This window comes from Myotis yumanensis, unplaced genomic scaffold (assembly GCF_028538775.1).
Source record: "Myotis yumanensis isolate MYYU_CA2020_CCGP unplaced genomic scaffold, mMyoYum1.0.hap1 SCAF_17, whole genome shotgun sequence".
NCBI classification, from domain to species: Eukaryota; Metazoa; Chordata; class Mammalia; order Chiroptera; family Vespertilionidae; genus Myotis; species Myotis yumanensis.
The window spans coordinates 42,478,536-42,491,174 of record NW_027223768.1 but is presented as its reverse complement, the minus strand read 5'-3'; positions in this window follow the sequence as shown (position 1 = coordinate 42,491,174).

Genomic DNA, 12,639 nt, shown 5'->3' with positions numbered 1-12,639 from the left:
TACGAGCCGAAGGGAATGTGGCTGGAGTGGGAGGACCTGGGAGTCTGGGATGGGGCTCTGTGCCCTGTGCTGAGATTGATGATGAAGTGGGAGCACTGTTGTGCTCCTGTTGGAAAATACTCAGCAGACGGAAGCGGCGGTCACCGCTGCAAGAGGGAACCTTGAAGAGAGCTCAGTGGCAGACCACGGAGACTGAAGTTGAGTTCTTGCCTTTTGAAGGTGAAGCTCAGGAGGAGGACACTGCATTTCAGGTGGAAACGAGCCATGTAAAAGGTCTTGGACTCCTTTGATCACCAAGGGGCCCAAGCCTGTGCGACTGGCAGTTGGGAGACCAGTCTGTCATTGTAGTTATTTTTATTTATTTTTTTAAATTTTTTTTTATTGATTTTTTACAGAGAGGAAGGGAGAGGGATAGAGAGCCAGAAACATCGATGAGAGAGAAACATCGACTCAGCTGCCTCCTGCACACTCCCCACTGGGTATGCACCCGCAACCCAGGTACATGCTCCTGACCGAAATCGAACCTGGGACCCCTCAGTCCGCAGGCCGACGCTCTATCCACTGAGCCAAACCGGCCAGGGCCCATTGTAGTTATTTTTGTTTAGAAAGGCAAACTGTATGTTTAACTGTATGTTAAAACTGTTATAGGAGGTGTTTGGAGAGAAAGGATCAAGCGTGTAAAGGCTGATCTTTAAGAATGAAAGTCAAAGTTCAGTTAAGCAGCGATCGAACAAGTTGGAATTGGAGCCGTGTGCTGGCCTGCAGAGCTGAGAGAGGCTTTGGGGCAGGCGGGTGGGAATTCTGCTCCGGGGAGGCTGTGACTGTTGTGGGTGTTTCTCCGGGGAGCCTGAATGGAAGCCCACTTCCAGGAGGGACGGGAGGGCCCGGCTGGCAGCAGCACCCGGCACCCGACTCCACCTGGCATCAGCGCGGCCTCACTCACACTTCACCTCTTGCTCCCTCTGCCTGACGAACATAAATCAATGTAAGTTCTTCCTGAGCCATGGAAAGTTGCAGGCCCCGGCAGACGTTGGTGGGACTCTCCTGGGAGCAGTGTCCTGTCACCACCTTGTCACAGCCTGGAGTTTGGCACTGACCAGAGCGTCCCAGCACAGACACAGGCGGCTTTTCTCCTTGCCCCGCCCAGCGCCCACGCAGGACTTGTATTTAAAGTACCTGTGAGAATATGGGATGCTAGTGTTTCGCAGAACACAGTTTGGGAAAAACGAGCTTAGATTGTGTATTTAAATGTGTCCCCTTTTGGTCATGTAGCCATTGTGAACACTTGGTTAAACGGGTTTCCTTAGGGAGCAGTGCTGGCTGCATGTCATCCTGCGTCTGGGTGGCCCCTGGGTGGGGGGTGGGGGGAGCCACTCACTGGTGATCCTGGGAGAAGGAACCCCTGTCACTTTGCTAACAATGAACAGACGTAGTAGATTCTTAAAATTTTCCATTTCTGCCGAAACCGGTTTGGCTCAGTGGATAGAGCGTCGGCCTGCGGACTGAAAGGTCCCAGGTTCGATTCCGGTCAAGGGCATGTACCTGGGTTGTGGGCACATCCCCAGTGGGAGATGTGCAGGAGGCAGCTGATCGATGTTTCTCTCTCATCGATGTTTCTAACTCTCTATCTCTCTCCCTTCCTCTCTGTAAAAAATCAATAAAATATATTTAAAAAAAAAAATTTTCCATTTCTAATTACATCTTTTCCTATAAATTCCATGCTCAATGAAAATTTGCAAAAACAGTATGTTCCCTCCCCTCTCTTTTTATGTCACTGTGGGTGGGGGCGGGAGAGCAGAGGAATGGCATGCTGAAATGTCATAGGTTTCAGGGCCTGAACTTGAAGAAACTGTTTTGATGGAATGTCTGACTCTAAGAGGAAAAGGAAGGGCAAGTAGGATCCAAAGAACCATCATAATTGACAGATGTCCTGGTGGTTCTTGAATAAAAAATAAACTTTATTACCTAAAGTTCCGTGACCAATAATGCTTATGAGCACATGCTTGGGAGTGGTGCCAGACGGGTCCCAGGCCGCCGCTGACTCCGTGAGGCGCTGCGCCCGCATGTGAGGCCGAACCAGGAAGTGTCCTGCATCCGGAGCAGAGGCGCTGGCTGTGTCTGGATTCTGCCTTCAGAGCAGGTGTGTGGTCGCCCCAGGCCACTGGCCGTTGGTGAGTATTCCTTGTCATCAATGCTGTCCAGTTTGCATGTGGAGGTCTCGCTAACAGTCCCCAACATTGCTCATTACGTATCATTAGGTTAATTATGGTGTTTATAGACCTTAATCATACCTTGTAATTTTGGAGGTGGGGAGAATTCTGTTTTATGTTTTAGCCAAAAGCAAAGGATCATTTCTACTCCCTCAGAAATAACAAGTCTGATTCCCTTCAGAATCATTTTAGTGTTGTGATCTTATATTTCTGTGTCCTTTCTCGTGATCTAAGTGACAGCCATTCCAGCCTGTGTGCCCAACACGGGCGAGTATTTCATCCCAGCGGGCCTGTGTGCACCAGAATAACCTGGTGTGGCTCAGTGTGGCTTGGTGGTTGAGCATCGACCTATGAACCAGGAAGTCATGGAGTGATTCTGGTCAGGGCATGTGCCCAAGTTGCGGGCTCGATCCTGGTGGGGGGGGGGGGGGGGGGGCGTGCAGGGGTGGTCAATCAGTGATTCTCTGTAATCATTGGTATTTCTAACTCTCCCTACCTCTCTGAAATCAATAGAAACATTCAAAACAAAGAAAAAACCTCACGCCTGGCCGGTTTGGCTCAGGTTCAGCGTCACCTATGAACCAGGAGGTTAAAGTTTGATTCCTGATCAAGGGCATATGCCCGGGTTGTGGGCTCGATCCCCAGTGGGGGGCAGGCAGGAGGCAACTGATCAAAGATTCTCTCGCATCATTGATATTTCTATTTCCCCTTTCCCTTCCTCACTCAGAAATCAATAAAACATAAAACAACAACTCCCAAACTTCCTACTGGATGTTCCACTCCTGTGGACGCCTCAGCCTCGTTCCCGCGCCCGGTCTGCTGCCAGCCCTGCGCTGCAGAGGGCAGACGTCTGGCTGGACGGGGCAGCCAGGGCTGCTGGGCAGGAGGGCACAGTTGGGGCGTGCACGTGTGCCAGGTCTCCCAGGGTGAGAGGATCCGGGAATCGGGAAGCCGCCCGCCCTCGGGTTCTTTCTGAGTCGGATGCTCTGGGCGCACCTGCTGTATTGCTGTGGGTCCCCTTCCTGTGGCTGCTGTTCCTGTGGCCACCGCTCTGCGCCACAGTGAGAGGCGCGGGCCTGCTGCACCCGAAGTTCCAGACGAGGAGTGAGGCGCACAGCCCTGTGTGCACGCTGCTGTGACAGCTGTGAAGCGCCTCTTCCTCTGGGGAGGGTAGGGCTTACAGCAGTGACCCGACCCCGAGGGGGTGCCTCAGCCACAGCGACCACCGCTCCCTCCACTCAGGGGCGTGCAGTCAGCGACGTCCCGCCCACCCAGCACCTCGGTGTCAAACGTGCATTGCCAGCCACGTATTCTGGAGCATCGTGGTCTCCTGCTTAAATGATCACAGTGACCTCCCTGCTTCAGGCTCCACTCTGCCCACAGAGGTACACACTTCCTCCACTTCTGGAAGCTTCAGTGGCTCCCCACACTTCCGTGGTCAGAAATCACCTGGGCTGCTGAATAAAGGTAGATTCCCAGCTTACTCTCCAGATCAGTGCGTTTGTGGGAAGACCTGGCCATCCGGGTTTTTACACAACATTCCGGTCGCTTCCAGCATTTACCGGACTCTTCTTCAAGGGCCCTGCCCTGCCCTCCCACCTCTGCCCTGGACTGGGACCCAGGGCCCTCGCCTCCATCCTGCACCGCGGCGGGGCCAGCCACTGCTCTTTGGGCATCTGCCCACCTGCCCGTCTCTAAGCCTGTGCCCTGGGCTGACGCGCGTCCCTCAGGGAGTCACGTGCTCGCGTCTGCTGGACTTCCTTCACACTGAATAGCATCTCTCTTCCCGCGGTATGTGGGGCCTCTAAGAGCCACTGTCCTATCCTCCAGCTAAAAGGACGCGTGTGAGGAATGCAACGTCATTTCTGCCCAGGGAGGAGGAAGCTACAAACATACTCCTCTGTCTCCCGTCCTGAGCTTGTGAGGTAAAATCAGGTGTCGCTCAGGTGTGGACTGTCCACGGATGGGACAGCCGGAGAGTGCAGTTCAGTGCCCAGCGACGACGCGCTTCCTGGCTGCAGCACAGGAGAGGGACCCGTGACACCTCCCCGTGAGTGTGGCGTTCCGGCCAAGCGCACGGATGCCTGGTCCACGCCTGGTGTGACCGGTCAGTTCTGTTTCGCCAGAGATGAGTGAACAGGGGAGGGTGGGGGCCAGAGGGGGCCGTGTCCCCTAACGCTGAATCCCAGGGCTCCCCACAGCGCGGGGTGTGGGGCCTGTGCTCCTGTGACAGCAGCCAGGAGCTGGAGCTCTGGCCCACGTACCTCCCTTTGTGTTCTTGGCAAAAGGAATTCTCCTCAGAATGGCTCCCATGCACTGATCTGTGTACCTGTTCGTGCATGTGACAGTCATTTCCTTCTTCCTGTCCAAGAAAGGCCAGGGAGTCAGCTGGTTGGCTGACCCCAAGGCCACGGAAGACCTGCCGGCCTGGTCTCTGGCAGCCTCGCTGGGTGCCCAGGGACAGTGTCAGGGCGAGGGAACGGGGTCTCCTCCTTTCCCTGCCTCTTCTTGTTCATGCTTTCCCCCGGAGTATCGGGGCCTCTGCCAGCTTACAAAGGCCAAGGTACTGGGGTCAAAGACAGATGGTCAGATGCCACCTGTGTGTGAGAGAGATGGGGGGGCCTTGGGGCAGGGGTGGCCGTGACCTGGGCTGAGTGAGTGGTAAAGGGTCGTATGACTTTATTGCATTACTTACGTGACTTTCGCAAGAGCTCAACTCCCCATGCGGTTTCCCCGTTGGTAACAGTAGTGTGTGTGCGTCACGCAGTTATGACTGAGCCGGCGGGGAACCACAGGAAGGAGGCCTCTGTCCCGGTCCCCGCCCCTGGCCGCCGCGTCGGGGCGAGGGCGGCTTTCCCAGCCAGGCCCTCAGCTTTCCTTTACTCTGACCCTGTCGGCTGCCACTCGTCCTGACCATGCTCCATGGGAAGACCGTCCGAATAGCAGGATTTTTCTGGAAAACCCATAGTTCTTATTTCTAATGAGTGCACATTTGGAAAACTCATTTCTATTTGCAAGAGTGGGAAAGCCACCAACTACATGTGTGGACTCGGAAACGTCCATGAAGGCTTTTGTTTCTCCCTTCGTGTTATTACTGTGTTTTTCCTGGACTCACACCTGTCAAGAAGTGACTCAATATAAACAATTTTTTCTTTGCCCTTTGCTGTTAGGGCAGAAAGGAAGTACTGCAGCCATCAAACTGGTCTCTCATACGAAGTTATTCTGGGTTGGAGTACCCTTCAGTGCAGTTTTACAAGTCCAAGTGAAGACTGGGGCGGGATTTTGTTTGGGATTAGTGAGCCCTCATTTTGCTTATAGCTTACTAGAGGCCCACCGGTGCACAAAATTCATGCATGGGGGCAGGGGGTCCCTCAGCTCAGCCTGCGCCCTCTCCATTCAGGATCCCTCTCATAATCTGGGACCGCTGGCTCCTAACCGCTCACCTATCTGCCTGCCTGGTTGCCCCTAACTGCCCGCCCCTGCCGACCTGGTTGCCCCCAACTGCCCTCCCCTGCCAGCCTGGTCACCCCTAACCACCTCTGCCTCAGCCCCCACCACCGTGGCTTTTTCCGGAAGGATGTTCAGAAGATGTCTGGTCTAATTAGCATATTACCCTTTTATTAGTATAGGTAAGTATTTGTCATACTATTCTCTACTTTTCTATATGTATTTAAAATACTCCAGAATATTTTAAGTGAATAAAAAATGGTCAAGTTGCAGAAAAATAAAAGTTTAGAAATACAACCTGGTAGGCTTGAAAGCAACAACATTTGCATAAAAGGGCATAAATTGCAGTCGGCAGCAAAACTTATTAGGATTGCTTGGTTAATATTCTTTTGTTGGAAAGGCGTGGTTTGGGCAAAGGAGAAAAGGAAAGCAGCCCGATGAAAGGGGATGTCTGATTGCAGGCCGTTGCCGCAGCAGAGGGGGGGCAGGTGCGGCAAAGGTTCAGGCTGTCCACAGGCAAGGATGTCTGTGTGTGGGGCACCAAAGGACACCTGTCACACCTGAAACACTTTGCTAACACAATTGCGGAGCTCAGGGAGAATCACTGCTTTTAAAACTATTATTTCCCTGACATATAAAACATACATACATATAAATATATGTGCCCTCTTCTGAGCTTCCCCCGCCCTCCACTGAATATTTGGCTGTGGCCTTCTTTTAATGTCAACGAATTGGATGGACAGACATGAATTTTAATGGCTACAGTGTTATCCCTGACTGACATTACTGCCGTTTACCTCACTAACCCTTTATTGGGGGGCTGTTTCCGGTTTCCCGGGGCATCAACCACTACAGTGAACATAATTGCTTATTTGACTGTTTACTTAGGACACATTCACAGACATGGAACTCTTGGCCCAAAGCTAATTCACTTGAATTTTGATCCACATTTCCAAATTGACTTTCTAGAAAGTGCTTCTGTTTGTTTAGTCCATTGGTTTTAAATCAGATTACACTCCCACAAACGGGTTAAGAGAAAACTGTTCAATGCGCCTTGGGCAAATTGCAAACTCTTGCTGAACTTGAGCGACCCAGGGCTCGGGACCTGGAGGATCCGGGCTGGAGGGTGAAGTCCAGGGAAGCGCGGGTGGCGCGGTCGAGGGCCCTGTGTGGGTGCGGGTGTGTGAGTGTGTGTCGCTCGGGTCCACGCTCGTGCACACGCCCGCACGCCTGCTCTGCACCCTCGGCCACCAGGAACCTCCGTGGAGCTGCCGGGAGCTCGGATGCATCCAGTCCCAGCACCAAGCAAGTCTGAGAAAGGTTCTGCCACCAGGAACCTTGCGGAGTTCAGCCCGCTCGCCAGTCCCCGCCCACTTGGTCGAGCCTTCGTTCGTTCCGGACCCTGGCTCTATATATAAATAGATAGCTGTGTGATTTGATGGAGTGTTGCTGGAGGATGAAAACCCAGAGGGGCTGATGGTTAATGTACAGGCTGTGTCTCTGTTAACGTGGGTGTGGCCCGTTTCGGAAGTTGTTTAACCTGCCAGGTATAGTTTTGGGGCCTGATTCACACAGCCTGTCCCCAGTGTAGCCAGAATTGCAAGCTAAAGTCTCTCTTTAATTGTGTTCTTCACATTTGGCTTCAACACGGCATCATTTCCTAGATGGGCCCCATGCACATGCTCCACACAGAGACTTCACCCAGCTCGTGCCCTCAACACAGCTGGGAAAATGAAAGCGCTTGCAAGGTTAGAAAGGCTGACCTCAGGGGACATGAATAGAATCCGAGAACCACATTGAGCCCCCAGCTGCCCAAGTTCAAGGCCTTTTCTTGGTTCTATCTCCTCCCCCCCCCCCCCCCCCCTCAGTCAGCCAGCCCGCTGTGTTCCTGAGCAGCTTCACACCACAGTGTATGGGGAGTTCTAGCTGAGGGCAGGGACAGTGACCGTCCACAGGCCCCCAGGGCAGGGGCAGGTGCTGGCCACACATTAGCAGCCGAGCCTGCTGGGTGACTACCCAGCCAATTGCATTCCATATGTAATTACACTTTGCTGCCCAAAGGCATCCCTCTTAGTAAAATGGGCACCACACTAAAAGCATTCCTGATGGGACCATTAGGGTCGAGATGGAGGCTCTGAACAAGAAACCAGGGGAAGCCAGTCATTGAGTTTCGGGGTGTCCAGTCTTAACCAGGCTTTGTCGTTCTAGATGGAATCATCTTTGGAGGGAGGCAGCGTGTGGGCCTTTGGGTAAGTGCGTGCTCACATGATTTGACGAGGGATTCTGGCGAGCGAGAGAGTGGTATGTTCATCTCAATCTAGAGGACTTGTTCTAATCCTGGGTGCTCTTCATATGTTACCACTTTCATGATAACTGCTGGGAATACATCCAACTAAATTTATTCTTTTTCTCTCCAGAGAAGATTCCAGAATCTCTTAAAAAGTCTTTATGGCCAAGATGAACTCAGCCAAGTCTGGGTGAAACGCCAGAAGGTCCCTGGAATGTCTTGTCTGAAGCTGTGGGTGCGGAGTGACCTCAGCAGGGCCGGGTGTGGTGAGTCAGGATGGCCAAGGAGAAGGTTGCTCCCACTCCCCTGGGTGGTTTAAAAGGCACTTAGAAACGTAAGGATTAATGGGCGCGGACTTCCTCTCTCTGCCTTCTGCCTTCCCACCTGCCCCTCCGTCACCCCTCCTCCCCTTCCTTCCTGCTCTCTTTCATACATTCCAAATGTTAATGTTATAGTATAATAAAAAAACTAAGACAAAACTTTAAAAGAACAAAAGTTTTTGGTTTTTGAATTTTAATCTCATCACAAACAGGAAGGTAAGAAAGGAGACTCGGGCACCACCAACCGCGCACGGACCTCCTGTGCTGTCGCGGGCAGCAGGCCCTCCCGCGAGCTTGCAGGAGAGCCAGTGCCGGTGCAGCTGTGGCGCCGTCTGTGAGCCCCATGTCACGCGGGCACGGTGAAAGGCTCCAGTGCTCTCCGTGAGCTCCGAGCTCCAGGGTGGCTGGGCCTGGGGACAGGGCAGGGTGTGGAGAACATGAGGGGAGTTAAGGAATGTGGGAGGGCGAGGGGGGTCCTGTAGGACCTCGTTTTCACTCTGAGGTAAGAGCCAGGAGAGTGCTGAGCAGGTGGCTGATGGAATTGCACAGATTCTTGAAGCTGCCACTGGCCTGAGAATGGCCTGACGGGCTGGGGTGGAGGCAGGGGGCCTGATGGAGGCTGCTGCTGTCTCCCAGGTGAGAGGTGACGCTGGGGAGGGGTGGGTGAAGGAGGGTGCAGGCATGTTTGGAAGACAGAGCCCATGGGGTTTATTATAGACTAGAGGCCCGGTGCACAAAAATTTGTGCCCTCGGGGGGGGGGGGGTGTCCCTCAGCCCGGCCTGTGCCCTCTAGCAGTCTGGGACCCCTCAGGGGATGTCCACCTGCTGGCTTAAGCCCGCTCCCTGGGGGTATTGGGCCTAAGCTGGCAGTCAGCCATCCCTCTGGCAGCCCGGGAGCCCTTGGGGGATGTCCACTTGCCAGCGGGGAGCAGGCCTAAGCTGCAGTCGGACATCCTTAGCGCTGCTGAGGAGACTGGAGAGGCTCCCACCACCACTGCTGTACTGGCAGCCATCAGCCTGGCTTGTGGCTGAGCAGAGCTCCCCCTGTGGGAGCGCACTGACCACCAGGGGCCAGCTCCTGCATTGAGCATCTGCCCCCTGGTGGTCAGTGTGTGTCATAGTTACCAGTCATTCCCAGTCATTCTGCTGTTAGGGTCAATTTGCATATTGCCCTTTTATTATATTGGATAGAGGCCTGGTGCATGGGTGGGGGCCAGCTGGTTTGTCCTGAAGGGTGTCCCAGATCAGGGTGGGGTCCCGCTGGGGTGCCTGGCCAACCTGGGTGAGGGGCTGATGGCTGTTTGCAGGCTGGCCACAGCCCCTTCACGGTGGGGGTCCCCGCTGGGGTGCCTGGACAGCCTGGGTGAGGGGCTGATGGCTGTTTGCAGGCTGGCCACGGCCCCCAGCCACCCAAGCTCCCAGTGGAGGCTGGCTGGAAGCAGGTATCTGGGATTTATTTATCTTCTATAATTGAAACTTTGTTGCCTTGAGCTGAGGACACAGCTTGCCAGGGCAGGCGGGAAGCCTGGCTTCCTCCATCGCCGAGGCAACCAAACCTCCTGCTTGCTCCAGCTCTGTGTCTGCCGGCCACCATCTTGGTTGGATTGATTTGCATATAGTCACTCTGATTGGCTAGTGAGCATGGCTTGTGAGTGTAACGGAGGTATGGTCAATTTGCATGTTTCCCTTTTATTAGATAAAAATTGGAGCTGGCAAGAAAGGTGACGGGAGGTGTCTCCAACAGCAGTCCTGTGTGTGGCATTCAGACTGAGTTGGGCACAGGATAGGTGCACATTAAACTCAAACATGGCCTTGAAGTAGCGCTGAGGCCATGCTGTGGCTGGTCGAGGCCAGGTAGGCAGGCGAGGGGGTGGGGGTGCCCTAGCGTGCGGCTCGGTTTCCGTGGGGTCGCCCCTGCAGACGGCACCACCGCGCCTTACAGACTGTACAGCGGCAGCGCTGACGTCGGCTCTGGCCCTGCTCTCAGATACCTGTCTGTCCTTAGGCAAACCCCTTCGTTTTGGGGAGACCCTGTTTTCTTATCTGTGAACTAAGGGAGGTGGACCAGATGACCACTGGGAATGGAATTTAAAGTCCACTCTCCCTCACCATAAAGGCATACTCAGCCGGGAGTGCGGAGGCGGTTTATCTCTGTAACTTGCACACCAACTCACTTCCCTACTTTCTCCCGGTCCATTCCATTCCGTTCTTTATGTTTTTCCTAAATTCTAGTTGACCCCCGGGTCCATGGACGATAGCTCCCAGACCCGGTGAGTGCCTGGACCTGCGGGTAGGACGGAGCCCTATACTGACTGTTTCCTCTGGCACAGACCTCTCACCAGAGGAAGCACTGCGGCTCCCACTGGCCATCGGAATGGCAGTCACCACTCTTGCTCTGTGGGGCCTTTATTAAGTCAATGACTTGAACACAAGCTCCAAGATACTAAGACAGTTGATCATACAACCAAGACGGTTACTAAGTGGCTAGCAGGCAGAGAGCATGTGCAGCGTGCATGTTGGACAAAGGGATGAGTCACGTCCTGGGCAGGCCGAGCAGGACAGCTCAAGACTTCATCACGCTCTCAGAACAGCACGCGTTGTAAAACTACAAATTGTTCATTTCTGGAATTTTCCATTTAATATTTTTGACAGTAACCGTGGAAATCAAACTGCATATAAGGAGGGACTCCTGGATAGTCAGTTTCAAGGGGCTGTACTTCAGTGAAAGAAAAATCATTTCACAGGGTGTATTCGTTATTTCACAATATTTCAGAACACACCCTGAACTACAGAAAGTTGGAGTGTGGGAGGAGTGGTGAGCTACGTCAGGGCCATCTCCTGGGAGAATGAGGTATCATACCCTCAGACAGTCAAGCCCAGTCCCTCCACCCATGTGTCTCCGGGAAACAGTGACCTCATGAGAGCTCAGGCCTGGCCTCGACCCCAGCCTGGAGCTGGGCAGACTCGGCTCAGTAGCACCTCTGGGAAAGCCTGGCCCTTCCTCAAGTTTAGGGGCTACCGAGGTGCCTGGTTCATCCTTCCTGCCCCTACCCCCCGGCCCCTGCCAGCAGACATAAGCAGATGTAAGCATCCTTTTCTTAGCTCCCTGTCTTCCATTATGAATACTCGCTTGCTCTTTGTTTCCTTTAACAATATTTCCTGAAAGTCGCTCCATGTCGGTTCATGTCAGTCTCCTTGTTGCTGGCAGGTATATAGTATATAGCACCCCATGTTTCTTCCAGTACTTGTGTGATTCCTTGTTTCACACTTAGATCTCTGTTGCATTTGAGGTTGTTCTTGTGAATGGTGTGAAAGATGGGTCTGGCTTTATCTTGTTCCAAGTGGCTACCCAGTTGTCTCCATTTATTAAAAAGTTGAATTTTTGGTCCGAGATGCCTCCTTTAATACACAGTCCTTGGGCCTATTTTGGGCCATCTAGTCTATTCCACTGGTTTGTCTATCCCTGTGTGGGTCCCGAGCTGTTTTAATTATAGAAGCTTCGTAGCATGTTTTAATATCTTATTGTAGCTTCTCTTTTTCAGTGTTTTCCTAGCCATTCTTTCATGTTTCTTTTTCCATACCACATTAGTATCAACGTGACTAATTTTTAAATTTATAGTTTAACCAGGAGTGTAATTTATAAATCAACGAGGGTGGTTTTTTGTGTAAGAGCGTTTCACAGTTCTCCTCACATGGGTTTTGCACATTTTGAGTTAGACTTATACCTAATTATGTAATTTTCTTTGTTGCTGTTGTAAGTGGGATTTTCTCTACCATCGTGTCTTCTCTGAGTAGTTATTGCTCGTGTATGTGAAAACCACTGCCTGCTGTCTAGTTCGAGTATACCTGCTGCCCTGCCGACGTCTTCGAGTGAGACTCGTCACTGATCCTGACAGCTGAGTTTGTCTCATCGAGTCTCTAGAGTTCTCCAGGCACATGCTGGCGTCATTGGAGTCTGGGTGGTTCTCCTTTATCCTTCTGATTGCACTAGTTGATATCTTCATGGCCAGAGGGAGCCTCGGGCTGTGCTCCCTCCATCAGGCTCCTGAAAGGCGCATAGACAAAAAAAACTTTCAAAGGGTAGAAAACCCTTCCGTGGGAGAAGTATCTGGTATTTATCTGGCAGGATGACATTAAGGTCCTTCTTAGGCTTCGGTACTAGTGTGGACGGAAGAGGCCACATGCTGACCTGACCAGCTCAGGGGAGGCCTGCATGGCGGTCTTGCAAACTCAGAGACCTAAAGTCACCACAAAGGATGGTCTGAAATTAAACTTTAACTAAAAGCAGTTACGGTGGGCAGTTACATCCTAGGCGGGTATCTTCCCTGACAGGGTCAACCTTTACCTTCACTGAGCCTGTCTTTTTGCATCTATG